Source organism: Malurus melanocephalus, unplaced genomic scaffold, assembly GCF_030028575.1.
Source record: "Malurus melanocephalus ecotype Western Australia unplaced genomic scaffold, MMel_1.1 scaffold_34, whole genome shotgun sequence".
NCBI lineage: Eukaryota > Metazoa > Chordata > Aves > Passeriformes > Maluridae > Malurus > Malurus melanocephalus.
The window spans coordinates 1,933,251-1,954,764 of NW_026623266.1; positions in this window are offsets into that span (position 1 = coordinate 1,933,251).

Consider the following 21,514-nt stretch of genomic DNA (forward strand, 5'->3'; position numbering starts at 1 on the left):
CTATAGGTGGTTGTTGTATAGTCAGAAGTTAATCGTGTAAGAGAATGGTAAGATCTTTAAAATACAATGGGAATATGTGAAAAATATTGCTTTTTTTTTTGCAAAGTTTTTTATGCTGAAATAATTAAAACCTTTTTATTTTTATGCATGGAACAGAAACTTTTCATTTTAAGTTTTATAGTACACATCAAAAGGCAGTTAGCAAGTGTTCATATTTAAAAGAGATATAAGGTGTTTGCTTCTTCCAGGCTTCTTTCAGTACTGCAAAAGTCCTTCTTTCAGTACTGCAAAAGTCATGATGAGATGTAATGTCATGAACCACAAAATACTGAAGAGGTGGGAAGAAAAAGATTAATTTTAGGCTTCTAAGTTTTTCTGTCATCTCAAAATCTTGTCTGTACAGAACAAATTAACTGAAATCCGCTGGAGACTGCATTATTTACTTATGTTTTCTGGAGTAGACCTTAGTTCTTCAGTGCTTTCACACATTTGAAAACAGTTGTGTTCAATTTTCAACAAAGAACAAGTATTTCAGTAGTTAAATTTTAAATGTCTGCACATTGCAAGTCTGGGCAATCTATTCTGTCTCAGTAGACTGTTGCTTAAGTGAAGTATCACTCACCCTAGCAGCACTAAGAATTTGCTCACAAATCTTAGTATATCTGGTAAAATATAAGAATCTTCTTAAAGTCATGGGTGGTCATTTGTCYTGTCTTTATTCAGATTTATTTAAATACCCACAAGACTGGAGACTTGCAATAGAACTTGAACTCAGTCATTTAATTGAGCTCAAATATAAAACCTATGCTGAATTGAAGTAATAGTAGYCAGACAAGCTAATTCAGCATGAGAAATAAATACCTGACCTACAAATCTCTTTGCTTCAATCACATTCAAGAACAGAAGCAGTGATAGACTTCATAGTTCAAAATCACTGCAACAAACTCCACTCAAAGTATGTTTTCATATTCTTACACTTGCTTGAAAATTTTACACTTGCACAATATAATCCTATAATTAAACTTTGCTTTATTAAGAGGAAAAATAATTTAACAACCTTTCAACTATGGAAAGATGTTTGGGAAAAGTGAAGGCTTTTCACATGATGAACTGGCTGTTTTGCAGTGAGTCGAGAGGATAAGTCATCCAACCTCTTCCTGACTGAAATTATGGCAGCACCATAARCACTGAAAGAAGAATAAAAGATGTTGATCAGAATTGTTTGTGACATATGCAGTTAATTGATGCGCCTTGTCTTTATACTTTGCACTAGGATCTCCTCTGGGGTTGGATCCACTTTTTACACTGCACTAAAAGCTTTTCAGTGTCTACTGTTGTTATTGAGCCTCAGTCAYTCTCCTTCACAGATAAAAAATCTGTATTTATGACTACAGACATAATAATACAAAGGGGCATAGTGGGTAGATAGCTTACAATTGATTTACTCTCACAGATTYACTGAAGTCTTTTTGACTAAACAATTCATATTAAAGTATCAAGAGAGAAGAAGAAGAAGGGGAGAAACAAATGACACATTAAAGTCTCATAAAGGAATAAATATAACCATCACAATGCTAATTATCCATACAATCACTGCTATTCTCAGCAGGCTGATTTGGTTTGAGTGAAGTAGAAATAGATGAATTCTCCAACTGCATTTGATTTACTTTGCCTCTCCTAAATGTTGTCATTTGATCATCAGTAATGAAATGAATGTGTCTGTATGTACARTATGTATTTTTATAAATTCAGAAAAACACCAGGCTCCCCAAAGCAAAACTGCACAACCCTTAATATTTCTTGTGCAACCAACTTAGACATACTCATTTAAGTGTGTCCTAATTATCTCAGTGAGTTACCATTTATATGTTTACCTTTTACTAAATATTATCATGCTACATTAGTCACTCTCTAAGGGTAAAGCAGTTCAGTTTGGTCCAGTCTGTGGTAAAAAAGTTTATGGATAGTCATGGTGCATGTCATCTGGAAAGATTTCACAGGCACAGTGCAAGGATATGTGAGGATTTGTTAACTCTTTTTTAACTTGGGTATCTAACTGAGTGCTTTTCTCAGGCCCCATTGGATGTCTGCATTTTGAGATCATAATTTCTTCCCTTTTTCCGTGTCCTAACATGGCTTGGTTGACAGGTAGATCTACTCTGTAGGTTATTTGGGGTGATCAGACCCAGTAATTTGCAAAATCCCTGCTTCATTCATCCAGGTGTTAACAGACACATAATGAACGAAGGAAGGAAGAGTAGAAGGACACATTGCCATCTAAAGAGTCACTTMTTTTCYTAAGTGAAGCAAATTTTCCATGGAYTACTGACCAAATTTTTAYACCAAGCAAAGTTTGKTGTKTCAAGATTACTTTTTCAGGCAGCCAGTTTGATGTTCTGTGTGTATATTGGTGGTGCAYCTAGAGCTGCATCTGGATTTGCTTGGCTTAGGCCTCTGAACAGAAATCATACTGCAAGAAGATTAGACTTGATGAAGGAAAGAAATATGTCAGTTTGTAACCAAAAAAGGTTGCTATGTTTGGTTGTTTCTCATTTCATTTTCAAAACTCTAATCTTCATCTGTAAAAAGAGAGGGATAAAAGCACCCCACTGACCATGCAGTAAAAATACTCTACAGCACAAAAATTTCTAGGGCCTTGAAAAGAGAACACATAAAGGCAGCCAATATTATCCAAACAATGTACATTCCTGAGTGGAGCATAGCAGAGGGAGTGTGAAGCAAATTTACTCTCATGATAGAAATAATTAAGTTTTTCATAATCCCTGTGTTCTTATGTGTTGCACATGGAAGATAGCCAAATTCCTAAGGCTAAGGAAGCCAGAGCTGAGAGAGGACAAGCTTTTTTTTTCTTTGAGAAAAGGGTGACACTGTGATAGACACTATAAAAATTATCTGTATATTATCTGATGAGTAATTGCTAAAGATTAGGAATTTGATAATTAAGATAATATCCTGCAGTATTTGTGATGGGAGAGTTGCTTCCAGGACTATGACTGGCAGAAGTTGACCTTCTGATTTTGCTCTGAGCTGGATATCCTGATCCCAGCTGGAAGAAAGAGATAATAAACGATTGGCATTATGCAGTCACGCAAAAGATTTCAAGGCTTGCCATGCAAGGACACCTCACTGCTAAGTACCCTCCATACTCTTCGCTCTGGAGTGTTGGGCATGGCCAAATGTTCTGTTTGGATAACCACAGCTCCAATAATGAATCTCATGCACGTGTGAGAAACAAATAAACCAACATCCCATGTCTCCAGTGTGAAAACAAACATCCTTAAATCTTCCTGCCTCTATTCAGTTGGAAAAGCCATGATTTGATTTGCAACACACAAATCACAGAGATACCATCTAATACAGTGTGAGCCTAAGGTACTGAATTGCAAACAAACCGGGCTTGCCAGGGATTAAATTATCATTCAAGTGAAATTTGCAAAGTAAAGGAGCATGAACAGAATTTCTCTGGAAAGTTCTGCTTGGATGGGCARGTTAAATTGGCCACTTTGAGATGCCACAGATTTTATTTTTCATGAGTTTGGCTGTTGTTTCATCATTTTCACCCGTACATCTCCATTTTATTTGATTTATTTTTCCAGYTGCCCCTGTAAAAATAAAAATAATTCCAGCAAAGGTTTCCAAATAATAAGGAATTGTCCCACAATATAAGAACAGATTATGGTTCTGAATTTCAGATTGYAGGTCACTACTAGAGTAAGAACAGACTGATTATTTCCATTAAATGTGTTATTTGTTTCTGAGATTGAAATTTTTTTTTTCACATAATGCTATTGTGTCCCTAAGGTAAAAAGAAGTGCTGTTAATATTTAATTTACAATTTTATGAAAAGASGCTATGTATCTGCATAAATGGAAAGCAATACATGTACTTGTTCATTTCATCAATATACAGTGTCAAGATGCAGTTTTAAATATCCTTCAAGAAATTAGGATTGCAGTGTAAAATCAGTGTTTTAGTGCTAAATACAATTCTGGGGAAAACTGCACTGTTCCAGAGAGAGTCCTTACTTTTTCCAACCTACTTTCAGATGTGTTGTTTGACTTTGGTTGGATACCAGGTGCCCACCAAGCYGCTCCATCACTTCTCTTCTCAGCTGGACGGGGGAGAGAAAACAGGATGGGAAACAAATTGTAGGTTAAGATACGGCAGTTTACTAAAGCAGAAGCAAAAGGTTGCGTATGCACAAGCAAAACACAGCAAAGATTTAGACTTAGTGTTCTTTCCCAGCTTCAGTGATTCTGATGATTTCCCTCCACCCCTCCCATTCTCCCAAGCTCAACTTCACTCCTGTTTTCCCTACCTCCGACCCTCAAGTGGTACAGGATCCTGGGGAATGGGGGCTGTGGTCAGTTCATCATGTGTTGTCTCTAATGGTCCTTTTTCCTCAGGGGGAGGAGGACTCTTCACAATCTCTCCCTCCAGCATGGGGTCTCTCCAATGGCAGACAGTCCTCAAGGAACCTCTCCACTTCTATAAGTTTGTATAGATATCATCTCACCTSTATAATCTATCAAATCTCCTAGCTAATTCTTTCCATAAAGCTAGGTAGCATCTTTTAAAGATAACTGTTCTTATTAAAAATCTCATTATTAGGTTATATCAAGCTAGGCATGCACGCTTTTAAACATTGTCCTTGATTGAAAACTACACGAATTACATTCACAAGAGAAAATGAGTGCTTATATTATTCTTCTGACCTTTCATGGAAAGTTAATGTGAGATCTTTATAGCTTAAATCATTAATCTTATTTTCAATGACTGACACCTCCAYGCACTCCTATGCATATTGAGAGTCATCTTGATAGACAACTGTTTCTCTAGCCATCCAAACAGATAACTCTGAGCTATAGCTATGGCACAGAGGTTAATTTGAGGGCACTTACATGACACATTTCCTTTTAATTCATCATTATCTATAAATATTATCTGTTTTGTGCAGGTATTTCTACTATTTCATMAAGTTTTTATTCAAAAAGAGGAAATATTCAGATGTACAGTATGAATAAGCATGCTGACTACAGATTACTTTGGGTGTCACATATTTCCTTCTTTGTGAACATACAGTATATGTACTGTGCATACTAATCTTATCAAAGAACTTTGAATGAATCATGAGCTTGAAATTTTTAGCAAATTAAAGTGAAAGGACAAGATTTTAAGCTGACCAACAAATGGCATCCTCTGCCAGCCTTATTTCCGTGAATATCACATCCTGTTCTGTAAATCTCAGTTTCAGGGCTGGATATCCCGGGAGCAGTCCTAAGTCATAAAAAGCCTTCACAATTAAATATTTCTGTGATGTGGGGTGAAGGCATTCARTAGATGAGTATAAATCTCCAGTTTGACCCACAGGGGATATATCCTCATACAAAAGACAGAAATACAGTTATTGGGACAATCCTTATTTTTCCATTGTAAGAGAAAATGTAAGTGAGTAGGGAAAAAAGTGCCCTTAAATTTGCCTTGAAAGTAGAAGAGCTGACAAAATCTCTTCCTCTCCTTTCCATAACATATGTTGTTTTTTTCCTTCCCCAATTGCTGATCAGCTGGGCTATGGACCAAAGTATTTCTTGTCTGTTAGATGCTGTTATTTACCATGTTTTTAACATTGTCATGGCTCACTGATTGAAGAATCCAGTATTTTCAGCATTTTGTGCTTGCACTTTCTTTTTTTTTTATTTTGGGGTGCATCCAGTTGGAAGCTGGAAATGGGAAAGAGGGCTGAATAATTTATTAAGACAATCATGCTTCATTAGATTTTAATCATTATTATTGAAGAAGAGATCAATAAATCTGTGCTTTTACCCAGGATTTTGTTCTTTCCCTTAGGGTTTCTGTCCTTCATTCAAAAACTATTGTGTCATATGCTTTATGAGTTAAAATGGAAACATAATAAAAAATCACTTTATTGCTATCTACCTATGAAATAATAGTGAAAGGGRTCAATAGAACAATGAATAAAAAGTAAAGATCCATAAGGATGATTGATGTGAGCTCACTCCTRTATTTTCTTCTGCTATATAACTTAGGCGAGGAGAAGTGGTTAAGTGTGAAGGTGAATATTATTTCCAGCTTTTCTCCTTCTCTTTTCATTCTCCCTCTGTCCCCACTATATTTCTATATATCTTAAAGTCAAACTACAAACCACTTTCAAGCTTTACTGATTGTAGAAAGGACATTTTAGGGTGAAAAGCCTGATTAATTAGACTTAGGGATTCTTGTTCCAGTATCCTGATCCATCTCCATCTCGCAAGACTATTGCAAAAAAACCCAAACCTTTTTAGCTTTAGTTACATATAAATATAAAATTGAATGATGGCAGGATATGATTATTTCTGTAGCCATTAATACAAAGAACAGTGTCAATTTCTTCTCCAGTACTCTGGTTTTCTGAATAGGTGGTGGTAGTGGTTGTGCTTTTTTACCAGTTGCTGTTTGTTTGGTTCATTCAGAGCCTCCAAACTGTCTTTCTCTGMTAAGTTTTTATCTTTATGGGCAATGTTCTCAACAGTGAGTTCTTTTCTTGCCCACGGGAAAGCTTKAAGTTGCTATCATAATGCAAGGTGAATATTATTCCCAGCATTTCTCCTTCTCTTTTCACTCTCCCATTAATAATAATGCCTATTATTAATAATTTTTATCTTTTGGGGACTTGAATGCTTCTGAATCAATAAGTTTACAATAGCATGGAACTTGYTGAAGACCACAGTCACCATCCTTTGACCTATTTTTTACAAATCTTCTTTCTTTCCTTTCCTCCACTTTTTTGTTTTAGAGTTATAGGCCATATTTATACCTACTATTGTGCAGAAATTAGGAAATTCCCACCAATCAATTTTAAGGTTGAAAAGGTTGCGGGTGAAATATGAAATATGAAACRTTTTAGGGTGCTTATCTGGAGTCTCAACACTCCTTTTAAGTGATGATTCTTTCACTTTTCCTTCTCATTAAGGGTGGAACCTTATTACTGCTCTTGCGTGCCGAGGTTTCCACCAAATTCCTGAATGGCCTGTTAAGAGCCACTGAGAGGCAGTCAGGATGCAGAACAGCAGTAAGATGGATGGGCTTGCTGATGCATTGCTGTCATAGCTCTTCAATAATTACCCATATGTTGGGAAGGGTTTAGAATGTGCCTGTCATTCCCATGCTAATTACAGGCTGTTGCAAAGCTCATTTTTCATTACTGGGATCATGCCATATTTATGGGGTTTGATGAGTTGTTTGTTCTGGGTTGATGCACTGCAGTTTTGTTGAAAGTTTCACATTTGAATTGCAAATAGATTAGCAGCATATATATTTTTTTTAAACTTAGAATTAATTTCAGGTAACCCAACAGACAAAATCTTGACTCAAATAAAGTGAGCTAAATAGGCAGAAACATAACACTTGGTTTGAACATATTGGTCTGTGATTGAAAGAAACAAAATTTTCAGMCTTTTAYTACATTACCATTTTTCTTAAATTAAATTAGAAGTTCTTTCATTTCCCAGCCTCACCCTTCTTTTCTCTCAAAACTGTGATATCCTCATTGCCACCAGAATCAGCTTTCCTATTAATTCTCCTGAATTTTTAAGGACATTGGAAATGYGCTAAAATTAGTTTGATGGGATCTGCATATCTTAGAAATAATTTATATGATTATGGTTATATACATTATAACAACTTTCAAGAATTATGCATTTGTCTCATTTAACATCTTACTTCTTGATTATCCAGTGATTCTTTGAGTTATTGGTTCTTACCCTAAAACCAAAGAGTTTATACCTAATATTGTGTACAAATAGATAGAATAGAATGTGTGCATGTATACACACACAATATACTAGGTTAACCTTGAAGGAGAATTATTTTAGTTTAGAAGAAGACATTTAATAAGTGGATCAGTATTCAGGTTTTATTTTGACAGTTAGTTTCCTAATTTTCCTCCTTTGAGTGCAAAAACGGGTGTGAGGCAATGTCAACTGCAGTTTTTGAGAGTACTGCAGAGATCCAAATATACAGTATTTTCTTGTTAAATGCATGTCAGAGTCTGTGCTGCTGCACGTTGCAGTAGACATTGCAACGGGTCCACGGGTGATAACGGAGCTCTGGATTGAAGCTTTTGTCCTGCAGTGAGACCCACACAGGCAAGAGGAAAGCACTTTCTCCTGAGTGCCTAACCCAGACACTTTCCTATGAGGAGAGAGCTGCATGCCCCAGGGGCTCATATTTGAGTTCCCATGTGCCATCTCCATGGATTGGATAAATAGGAAGTCCMGATTCTCGTGGAAGATTTCCCTAGATTTTCTGTTACTGAAATTTCTCCTCTGCCCCTGTGGTGTTAAGAATTTGTTTCCATGGGCTTGTTAAAATAAATGAAACTTAAATGAGAGAGAAATAAAAATGAGAAATCTGTCCAGATTTACAATTTTATTTAAAATAATGATTTTAAGATTATACTGAAACGTAGTGTCTGTTGTATTCAAGATCTGGGCAGAACAATAACTAAAGATAATACAGTAGGAGATGCTGTTCTTGATAAGCTTCCTGCTGTGACTAAAAAAAAAAATGCAAGAAATGTTATCAGTGATTATATTGTTACCATATTGCCAGCCTGAGTATAACAGATTTCAAAGATAACATTTTCTATAAACATCTTTTAAGCCTTAATTCAAAATTTGAACCTGACATATAAGCCTTGCTGTTACCTGCAGTGGTGCAGAATCACCTACTAGAGGGATGTGAGGAGACGTGTTTGTGTAGTTCTTTATCTGGCAGAGGTTATGTACAAGTGTTTGGTATTTATATCCTTTATACAGTTGAGGAACAGGAAGGATGGTAAGGATCATGAGAAACCAGGTAGTCTGAGATAAAAAAGAGGAAATGGCTGTGAAGGGTCATTACTCTTTTGCTTTTCATGTTATTTCATGGAGATAATAATAATAAGAATAATAAGCAGAATGTAAGAGGAGCAGCACAAGAAATATGAAGTCAGAGTACAGTGCAATGTAGCAACTGTTAAATATTAACTGTTTTMATTGGATCTGCAGTTGCTAGAACAACCCACAGTGATGAATACATGGATTTTCATTTCTCCCCTGCTCCATAAATTACCTACAACTGGAAATAAACTGGTTTTATTTGGTTAATACCATCAAGACACATTGCCTACCTCATTGTTTCAACACTGGTTAGTAAATATGCTTAGTAGCATGACAGATCTTTAGATTGCCTGACATGATTCTCTTCAATATCAATGATCAGTTGTGATCTAAAACTATTGGAAAAAAATCTGTCTGTTTACAGGAACATGAGTAGAGAAGAATGAATTATACATTTTGTCTTGTTCCCTTTCCCCCCGCTTCTTCCTTTAAATGCTTTTAATATGAATATTTTCAGTATGGGAGTATATAGGAAATAAGTTGCACACAAGAAATTTGTCTAAAAAATCTCAATGTAAAACCAGTTTAAAACCATTTTTCAGAGATACCTTGTAAATCTTTATGGCTAATTTTCCGCAAATTCACCCAAATTTCATGTCTAGGCACTTGGGACACTGACTAATCTGGACTAAAACCACAGAAGATGGAACAAGGAAAGTATAGGGCCTAATATATCATGAACTGTCTGGAGGTCTCATTTGAATCAAGAAGAGACAAGACCTGGGTAGAGGTGTTGTCTCATCTGACTATGTCTAACCAGACAAAAAGCCCCAGAAAATCTCAGAGTTAGGAATATATTATTAGATATTTGAGGAGAAATTAAAAATTAAATAGAAGTTAAGACGCATTATGAGCTGAAACTGGGAACTGGTGTYCTTGTTCATCCCGGAGAGGATTAATTTTTGCAGTCGTCAGAAAGGACACAGTTCAGACATAGAGATTATTCTATGCCACCCCACGTGGGATAAGGAGTTGCTTCTGATGAGAAGGTGTTCCTTCTGTTCCTGGAAACGTGACATTGTTCAATGCACTTGGAGCACATGGAGACAAAACAGGAAAGAAATCTCTTCAGCATTAGAAGTTCTGAGATCTGTCATTCAAAAGGTATTTCCTATGCACTAGATTTCATGCCTTTTGCCTCTACTCCTCAGTCAGTTGCTACATTCAAAAATTTTATTGTGGCAAAATGGTAAATGTCATACCCTGCACTACAAGGTCAAGACAAATTGTGTGGCCTTTTGCAAGTAATTAAAAACCCCAATCTCATTTGCTGGKCTACCCAGTGTATCACCCCATCAGCCTAAAATACTCTGCAAAATACTCTGGTGGGAGCTTAAACCAGACACSCAAAGCTTTTTCCTTCACAGACATGGCTGTGACAACCAATTTGGTCTTTCATCAAACATCATGTTTGGCACACATTGGGTGGCAAGGAACAGYAAATTGTGCAACTCAACCAAGTTCAACCATGCCTCACTATAAAGCAGCTCCAGATCTGGGATGAAAAAACCCAGCAGCCATGAAAAGAGAGAATGGATGCCTCTTCAAGGAATATGACTCCACAATGTTGTCAGCTTTATAACCTGCAATGCATAATGCATAATGCATTTATTTTTAATTATTTCTAGATGAAGCCACTCCAGAGAGTATGGCATGAGGCTAACATAAAGAGATTTATTTTTCAAAATAGCTTGTGTATTGTATTAAGACCATGATGATATTCTCAATTTTACATTTCCGTAATGTGTCAAGAATTGATGTTAAATAGGGAAATWGCTCACACTTCTAGAGTATCCATTAATCTTTTTTCCTAAAGTTAATATTTTCCTTAGGTAGGTCACAGATAAAATTAAACATGCATGTAATTACCTTTTTTTATTTTCACAAGTTTTTTGATAATTACATTAATGATGCTATAAYACAAACAATGAAAATAAGAAAAATGATCACATATTTATGTGATAAATTTAAAATATTTTGGGCAACAAAAATCTTTCAGCCTTCTTTCTGTAGTGCCACATGTTTCAGTTTTACAAAGTAGAGTGGAAGTTCATTCTGTAATGTAGCCTGGCTGGGTATATGATACATTAACTACTGTCAGTCCAAGTAAGGAGCTAACAAAGCAGTTGTGAGACTGATGTACAACTGCTGCCTTCACATTTCCTGACACATGGCTTCCTCACAGATAGTTCAGTTGAGGTTACAAAGTTTTTGCTGCTTTAATAGTTGTTAAGTCAGAGAGAAAAACATGGAATGACAAGGGCAAGCTCCAGTCTCAGAGATTCCTAAATGCAAGATGTTAATTTCATATTTTATTTCTAGCCCTGGCAGCCAAGCTAAATTGTTGCTACCTCAGAGATTTGATATTAGAGCAATGATGATGTGCAACTAAACACAACACTAGAAATACYATTGCAATCAGAGCATTAGATTAATAGAAAAATAGTAAGGTTTTAATAATTTGGAAACTTTCCTAAATAATGTCAGTTCTCTGGACATCAGTCCTTTGACCATCTGCCCTTTTCCATGTGACGTACTCAGTGCAGTAGGTCTGGTACAGAAAATGAAAGCTGTTGTCAGAAAGCTGCCATCTCTTTCTGCTCATATCAGCATCTTCTTTCTATTTTGCTTACACAGAAACGGTGTGATGTCAGAATAACAGACTATCAGTTGGGCCCAAGCCAACAGAATTAAACAAACACATGGACTCTGGCAGCAATATTTTTTAAAAATGCTGCCCCTTTAATCTGTAGCAGATAGAAAATTATAGACAAWGCTTTTAATGAACTTGGTTAGCTGAAGTCAATATCCTAAATCAGAGTCCATCCATAATACCAAGTTCCCACAGATCTTTTGAAAGAAATACAGGTACTCAGCAAGTGTCCAGAAAAGCCTGGTTTTTCTTTACTAGTGCTAACATTTCTAGAAGTGGAACCTCATTCAAACTCCGAATTCAGAGGAGATGGTGGTAACTCTGTGAAGAATAATTTCCAGAAGAGAAACCTATGTCATATTTCCTGCTGAAGTGGGTTAATTCTTCTTGTAAGGTTAAGGCAAATTATACACTGCTGGTACAGGTGTCAGAATTTCCCAACATGCTTTATTCATGTTCTGTCATTGGAAGGGGGATAAAAGACYAAACCTAATCTAGTTTAGTATGTTATGACTTTCGAAAAGGGCTGAAATTTCTGTTTCTGAATCAAAGGTGCCTGCCAAAGGGCTTAAATAAGGCAGACAAGTAAACCAACAGATACTTTTTAACAACAAAGACAAGCTTATTTAATGTCCTGGAAGACACCAAAACTGAAGCTGTGGGAAAAGCAGAGTATTAAGGCTATCACAGCACTGACTCTCTGTGCACACCAAATATTGGTGATAGAGTCAAAAGTGCTCAACCTCTGAGGCTTCTATTAAATCAGGATCAAAGAGCTGTATTGATATACCCACAACATGTAATTAACTGGCAATCAGTGGACTATATATCCAGGGTCAATACCAGCAATGCAACAGATGAATCATTTTACTAGACACTTAAAAAGTGTTAATAAGCATGTGCAGATTCCAAAACATGGTTCTGTAACTTATCCCCATAATTTTTAATCAAACAATCACAATTATTTGCAAGCTACCCCATCAAAAGCTCAGGCTGCATGCACRCATTGGAAATGCAGCATTTCCTTTCTCACCCCGTGGGTTCTCCATCTTCTTATGCTGCTCCAATAWTCTGCTGAGACACCTTCTAACAAGAAAGGCCCCTCAGGTATGGGTTCCTGCTTACTGGCCCCACACATCAGCAAGGATACAGGTTCTTCATGGCATCTGGAAAAGAGATACTTCAACAAATTACACTGCAGCAAGTGCCACTCTGTTCATACTCCAGTGGATCTTTCCACACATTTTCCTACCTCTTTCAGATGTCAAGTAGATTMATTTCTTGTTTGAAAGACTTTTGATAATCTAGTTTTATATGACTAGTGGTTGATTTATAAAAACTTTTTAAATTCTAATTTCCTTTTTAATTTCCTTTAATTTCCTTAAAAATCTCAGTTTTGGGCAAAAGACCTTGTCAAGCACTTTCAGATATTGCATGCATATGTTCTGTGCACACTCACAGTGTTGACCTATGATCTGTTTTTGTCCAAGCATTTTGTCAGGAGAGGACTTTTCAGACTACCCTACAGATAGGAACCAAAAAGACTTTTCTTGGACTGGACAATTTATGAGTGTGTTTAGCTAACATTTCCCATTCTGAAATCATGGGCAGATTATCCGTTGTGTGAAAGATGAGATCCCCCATCAAAATAGATCCCAGATTATAGGGCTCACATGGGATTTTGCATGTTTCTAAGATCAAGTCCTGCTCTTGATCAGGTAGTACTGAAACTGTACCTTGGGGCCCTGCTTCACAATATCATCCATTCTGGGCCCTCCCTATCTTCCACTTAGGTCTTGTCTGAAGGATTTTTTGCAAATGCAAATAAAGCCTTCTCAAATTGAAAACCTGAATGCATTTAGAGAATCAGAAGTCTTGGTTTTAARTTGGTCCAGCAAGGTGGCTACTATTGGTCTCAATGACCTGCTCTCAGTAAAATAACATTTTTGATCCTTATGCTTACCTGACAATGCAGTGTGGAACAACTTTGGWTTTTTCAGCCCCATTTGACAATCATGAAACAGCATCCTCTTCATGGATACATTCTTTTCTAGACTAAGGCTTTTCAGACTAATTATTACAGCAGTTTTACAGCTCTTCAGTAGCAAACTTCTTCACTTTCTTTCTTAATGATTCATGTCTTCATATCAGTTTATTTTAAAATAATTTATAAATTATTAAATGCTGTCTTTTTTCCCCTCTGAGTTTTTTTTTTTTTCCCAACATGCCATAACTTCAAAATGAAAGTACATCTGTTTTCTATTCCTTATACACAAAAAGCTGAGCTTTACAGTTTAGAGGCTAACCCCTGTTTCATATTGCCTGTCTCAAACATAAACATTTTTTTAAGTTTTCAACCTGGTCCTCACCTCAGTAAAAATTCATTCATATTTCATTTCTCTCACAAAAACTCCTGTTCCAAAGTCTCGGAGCTAATAGAAAAGACTTCAGTATTTTATCAGGTGCTGTGAGCTAAAACATTTTTTTTCYTCATATAACAGATTTATGGACTATAAAAGTCAGAAGTACCCATTAAGGTGATCTAGTTTTGAATTCCTCAGTGAAAGAGACTGTAGTACTTCATCCAGTACTCTTTTCATGAAGTTTAGCAACTTGATCAGATTACAGTTCCAAAAAAAAATTATATTTAAGACCTGGCTTTTTTTTTTTTTTTTTTTTTTTTTTTTTTTTTTTTTTTTTTTTTTTTTTTTTTTTTTTTCCCTATCGAACAGCTATAGGTTTTAGCTGTCCCATAAGTAAGGTGTTTTTAGGATAGTACTTAGAACACCTTGAGTATTCTGAAGACTGCTAGCTCTGTTATGGGGAATTTCACATCCCTATTTTAGGGAGTTTGAATGACTGATACTCCAGAACAAAGAGTATCTGTTCCAGTAACAGGRCATTTGAATAAAAAAATTGCACTTACTGACTGTTTTGCTAGATTTAGCATTTTGATTTCTGGAACTTCAATTTGACATCTGAAAATCAGCAGTAACAATTTTTCCTCCTGTTATTAGAGGAATTTGATGTAACCCTGATAGAAATTATGCAGCAAGGAAATAGATGTCCTAAAAACATCCACCATTGCAAGCTGGCATTGTKTGTGCAGAAAATGGATATTCTCTTTAAAAAAAATGTTGGCAAAATGTAAAAACACAATGGATCTATGTATTTTCAAGATGTAGGACTTGTTTTGAAGTCTATCTTCATCCCTGTTAAATATTTGAACAAAATATAATTTGTTGGGAGTTTTCAGATTTTTATTCAGAGTCATCCSAACCCTATGAGTTCTGGTAGTTTTCACTTGTAATGTTGAGCAAAAATATGACAGATTCTCTCTGTCACATATACTGTTATGTATAGCTGTAGTTTGGTTAGCAGAATTGTGGGTATGAATTGACCACACATTGCCCTTCAACTATTTTTACTCTGCTCTAAAGGAAATTGATGCACACATTGTATTTTTAATAAAATTATAACTTGGTACCTTTTCTGTTACAAGGTATTTCATTGATTGATAGATRTAATTCTAATTTGTATACATAAGAGGTGAAACAAAGATGAAAATAATGGGCCTATTATTTCTTGGGCAAGATATTRTTTTCTGATACAAATACTACTATGCTAAAGACAAGGGGTCCTTAAGGGATTCTGAGAATGTATGACACATGTAAGRTACTGATGCATAAAGGTTTTTCCTTCTGATAAGCAGATGTTAAGAACTACTACATCAGCTGCTAGAACCTTCTCTTATGAAGCTCCAGCCAGAGAAGGTGGAAAAAAAAGTAGATGTTACATTGCCAAAGTCATCAGTAGAATTCAGCCAGCACACAGATTTTGTTCACTGACAGGTTATCTATTTCATGAAAGTATATATAGCCAGATATGCTTCCCTTAGGATATAGGCCTGGTAATGCAATTGAAACTTGTCAATGACTTTTCATAGCTGACCTTTCTGATTTGTCTTGAAGTCATTAATGGATCTAATCCTTGGCTTCCATTCCAGACACCATGAAAACAACATGTAAATTCTCTTTATGTAAATATTTCCTGTGAATTGAAGGTTAGCTAATAGTTTTACATTTTGCTTTTTCTACTTCTGTTTTTCAAGTTAGGGATCATACTCACCCTTCTTCCAGTTCTCCRGTAGTTATCCCATATTTGCTAAATTCTCAGAAATGCTGCGGTGTTATCAAAGACTGTTAAATACAGTGGGAATAATTGTTCTGAAATCACCCAACATATTTAAGCACATCAAGATATTTTCCAAATGTCCATCCATTGTACACTTGAAAGGTGGGATAAGCTGTTATACATCAAGACACAAGCTGTATTCCTTTTCTTCCTTCAGATACTGGATATGCAGCCTTTATTGAAGCCCTGATATTCTAATTAAAACTGGTTACAACAGCATATACATTTCTGTCACTGTTTAAAGAAGTTGTACCCCAATGTGTGCCTCCAAAAACAGTCAAATTGTGTTTGAATGTATAAATCAGGAAATCATATACCAGAGGGTCAAAAAAAGGTAGTGAACAACAGTTCACCGGTGGTGGCTGATAAATGAGAATCATTACCATGCAATTTCTGTGTAGGTTATAGCTCTGTTTTGGGCTTTAGTTTCCTTTTATCACACCTTAGAAGTACATAAAATACATTGAAAAATAAATAGAATTTTTTAGTAGTGCAAAGGGAGATGAATTATTTTAATGCCTTACATATTTTCCTTTTGGAAGTTTGCGGGATTTGGCAGGTGTAGGTTCTCTCGGCTCAAAGCTCATCATGTTAATGAAGCTGAGGCCTGGATAAACTGTTCTAACACTCCATCTTTTTGCCCTGCTGCTAAGTTTAAAATGCTTCAGTTAATCTCAGTGCGTGTCATTGCCATCAATATGGGGCAATTGGAAGGAATCTGACTGGAGAATTGCCCAGGAAGCCGCGAGATTATGAACACCATAGTAATGAAGTGCATAAAGAAAGGAAATGTATAAAACCTCACTAATAATGTCTGTATATTTGTAACATAAAAGCAACAAGAATTTCCCTTTCCTGCATCCCATTATAGATGTGGTTTTGAAAAACAAGTAATGGAAGGAGAAACTGGCTGGAGTAATAACTTATGGGGCAAAAGCCCAGGAGATGGCTTTAAACTGAAAGAGAATATGATTAGATACACTACTGGGGAAATATTCTTTACTACGAAGATGGTGAGGCACTAACACAGGATTCCCAGAGAAATCATGGTTGGTGCATCCCTGCACTTGTTCAAGGCTGGTYTGGATGGGGCTTTGAGCAACCAGTCTAGTGGAAGGTGTCCCTGCCCATGGTGGAGGCATTGGAAMCAACTAATCTTTAGGGTCCCTTCCAACCCAAGTTATTCTTTGATTATATGGAGATAKGAGGATGAATACTTGTCATTCCACAAGGTTCCACTTCAGGATCTATTACATCTGGGTTTTTTTTCTAGCAGCAGCAATTTGTCAGAGATGTGGATTGCATTGTACAGCAGCTGAGCAGGATCATGTACAGCAAATATACAATTAGGCTTCTCAGAGCAGCTGCAAACTCCTCACATTTTCACTTATGACTGCTTGGCCAACATTATTTTTCCTTCCCTGGAGTCATAGTCTGGAGTTTGGGCTGAACCCTGTCCCCTTGCCTTGCTCGGGGAATCCTGAGTACACGCATATTGTACCTTATACCCTATTGTGAGAGTCAGCTCAGGCAGGCAGTTGGAAGAACCACAATAAAACGGCTGAAATGAGTAAATTTATTAAGACTAGATTTATTTCATTACCTTGCTAACCAGAGGGTCTTGAAGCAATACCCAGACAGAGACACAGGAGTACGGATGCAGGAACCATCTCAGCCCATCCTGAGAGGTGGCAGGGCTGTTCTTTGCACCCACTTATTGAGGGCTGGAGCACGCAGAGGTCACCACCATGCTGGGATCTCTGTGCTTTTTATGATCTCTGAGCTCTGATCTTCTCTCTCCCAAAGCAGGGAGCTCAAGCACGACTCTGAGAGTGTCTTCAAGTCCCTCAAAACACCCTTGTTATCTCCACACACAAATTCTACTTCTCAAAGCAGCGGATAGACAGCAGTGGCAAAATATATGGGACTTCCCACACTGTTATTTTCCAGACATCCGTCTGCAAGGTCACTTAAGCCAGTCTACCATCCTCCTTGCTATTTTTCTGCTTTTAACCCTTTTCTCCCAAAACCCATGATGCATTTTAACAAGACACACTGCAAATATCACACTTTRGTGGCTGGCAAGACAAAAGCTACCCTCTTGCAGCCAGCAGCAACCACACAGCTGCTGCAAACCATCCAAATTCCACTAAGTTTAAAGGAAATTGTATAAATTTKCATTACCTGAATAGTTCTAGATCTGACAAAGCAAACCCTACTACTTCCTATTTTTCTTCAAATTACTATAYTTTAAAGTGTCTCTGTAACCAGTAGGTGACAGCATAGTGTCACCAGAAAAAAATGGAAATTATTAAAACTAACAACGTGAAAACAAGGGAGCTATTTGGAGAGTGTTTTGAGGTTTTTTTGTTGTTTCGTTTTGGTTTGGTTTTTTTTTTTTTTTGTGTTGGTCTTTTTATGGTTTTCATTTGTTTTTGTTTTAATTTTAATTATATAGTCAGACTGTATTACCATTGTTTAGTCCTGGTTTTTGTCTTTGCTAAGCAATTATTTTTATCTTTTTTTTTTTTTTATTCTTAACAATACTTAACCTTTTGGCTTTTGCTGGCAATATATCTCAGGCAGTATTTTCCTGCCAAGAAACAAAGAGCTGATRATATTTTCATATAAAGAGAAACCATATTATAGTGGAATATATGTCAATAAATTTGTAATATCTATTTTAAAGGATTCTATATTGTAAAATTCTTGCTTAATGTGTTAGGACAGAACCTAAAATATTCTCTCTAATGAGAACAAAAAGTCAGTTTTTGGAAAGTTTTTTAGCATCTTATTTGCTTCCCAAAGCAGATGTTTGCCTTTATTTTGTTAGAGGGATTTGTGAGACAGAATAAACGGCTATTTAATAAAGTCCATAAGGAAAGATTCACAGTACATAAGATGCACAAAAAATGAGCAGAGAAAAGGCTAAACTCTCTGAACAGTAAAAGGCATTATGAAAAAGAGCACAAATTTCATTACTCTGGTGCAAATTTCCCCTTTGCCTGATTTTGGTTTTTTTTTCCCCTTTATGCTATCTGGTGTAATAATTCCTCTGAATACCTATTTAACATCTGCTAGAGCATGTGATTTGCTCTGACAAGTGAATTGTTTCAGTCTCGGTGAAGACAATACCTAGGGATTTGGAAATTCTGAGGCTGCCTGACTATGTTATGTACCAAGTAACCTTAAGCTGTAGCATGGTTAATTAAATTGCATTTAAAGGCATTTCACACTTGAATTACATATGCAATGGCATAGCAACACAGTGCTAATAGAATTTCTCCATCTAAGGACCAAATTGTATGACTTTAGTTTGGCTCCTTGTRGTGGGTGTTTTGGGGGGTTTTGRTGGKTTTTTTGATGTTGAATGGCTCTGCTGTAGCATGTATGAGGCAGAAGGGGAGTCATTAGACACTTTCTAAATACCCATTTTCACTGACTTTTTCACCGGGGCATCTTCTGCTCTGTGCCAAGTAGCTTTGTTGACTGCAATGAAGAGATCATCACTCTGCTCCTTTGAGTAGCTAAGGAGCAGAGTTTGCTTTCCTGACAAAATGCTTTTGTGTGTATGTTGCAGTACACCACCTGCTAGCTTCACCACACATTTAGTCACTTTAGAGTTCCTCTGTAGAGTAAATTGTGATGGAAGGGAATCTCTATGAGAAAACAAAACAAAAGAAAAAACCACAATCCCCAGCACCCTCTCTGCTGCTGTTRGATTATTTTAAAGAAAATACCTCCGTGCAAAACTGTGTGTTTCAATGTTTGGGTGATAACTGGACTGTTCTGTTGTTATGAAGACCTTGACCATCCTCCTCACCTCTTATCAGGTTTCTTTGAATACTGAAAAACTGCAATATGGACAATGTAGAAYGGATGTAATGTTTTTATTCCACCTATGTGCATCAAAATCCCTTTAAMAGTGAAAATATTTTTATTTGGAATGGGTACCAGAGAGATCATTCTCTGGATTCTCCCCTTTCACAGAGGGCTGTGCTTTCTGTGTAGATCAGAGAGGAATGAGTGAGGGACCTCCATGAAATGAGAACCATGCAAAGCCTCAACGGTAAGAGACAGGGTGGTATTTGCTTTCTTCCAGTCTTCAGGAAACTTCTCCATTTGTCATGACCTTTTAAAGATAGCCAAAAGATGATTTACAATGGCATCTGCCAGCTCCATAAGCACTTGTGAAGAAGATAAACATTTTCCCATYTACTTAAAATACGAATTAAAAATTATGCAGTGTAATAACTCCTGTGTCTGCATCAATACATTTCATTAAGCAGTTTCAAACTCGTTAACTTCTGATAGTAGATGTTCTACTGGAAATGGAATATCTGGYTGGAAGTAAGAGCAAATCARTGYTTTGCTAGCAAAGGCCGTGGTATCRTTTAATTCGGTGTGTGAGTTTGTTTGGAAGTTTTTGTGAATTCACAATGTAGCGTGACTGTCCAAGAGCTGGGAGCAGATCTGACTTGTGAGGCCCCTAAAAACAACTTTGAGTGCTGTTCTGGAAAGTACAGGGTAAAAAACACAGCATTCATTCCTCTGCTCACAAACTTTCTCCAGCTGAAGTCTCAAAAGTCAGTGCATATAAGGATGCCACACCAAATGAACAAGGTAGGCTGGATGAATTTCTGAACACTGGAGGAGAAAGAAAGCAATCTTTTGCTAAACTCATTGGTGATTAAAACTTCCATAATGGCATCCTACAGATAAGGCAAGTCTATGTGAATTCACAGCTAAGAAAATACTTACTTAGGACGTTATACCCATGTAAAAAACATTTGCTARGACAAATCTGATTCTAAAGTTCTGTGGGAGGAGAAGCCTGACATGATTTTGAAATTGAAAGAATACCACATTTGATTCCATGAGAATTTTTTTTTGAAACCTCTAACCTATAAATAAGGTTGCATAAAAGAACACGACTGCATTAGCACTCAGGGTTTCAGGGTTTCTTTCCCTATTTTAAAAAACCCCACACAAACAAACAATAAAGCCCATATAACTTTTAATCTATGCCTGCCTTTTAATCTTTTCTTTCTTCCCACAGTAATTTCTGAGCTCATTGATAATTTTTATATAAATTCAATAGGAAGTTAGAGTTCACTAAAATATATATTTTTACCAGTTTCAAGAAAGCCATTCAAATAGGAGATAGTCTCATGATCCCATTGAGTACAGTGAAATCAACCATATACACATATACATATATTTGTCAATGTCCAGATAAAAAATTGGTATTAATACTGTTTGTACTAGCATGGAAAYCACATACTATGTGGGCCCCAAAATGTGCCACAATGTGTGCTGGACTCCAGAATAAACTTGAGATATTGAAGTACAAAGGYTCTTGAGAAAATGTGGGAAGTCTGAAACATCTCAGAAGAAATACAGGAGTATAGGAAACAATTCATGAGGAAGACAGGCTCCGTTAATTTTAGCAGTCGTTAGAGTGTCTTCTTGTAGATAGAAACAACTTGAATATTGATTCTGCTTGCGAGTGGTGTCATTTGGGTGTCTTGCTAACAGGACAAAGGCAAGTTCATGTTGCCACACCAGACCACAACATGAAAACATCAGGTCTCATTAGAGATGCAGGCAAGACTATCAGAGTGTACATGGCACGTGTGCTGCTTCTTTTAAAAGGCTGCAAAGCTTTCTATGAGAAGTTTGTGTTAGTGGGCAACAACAACAACAA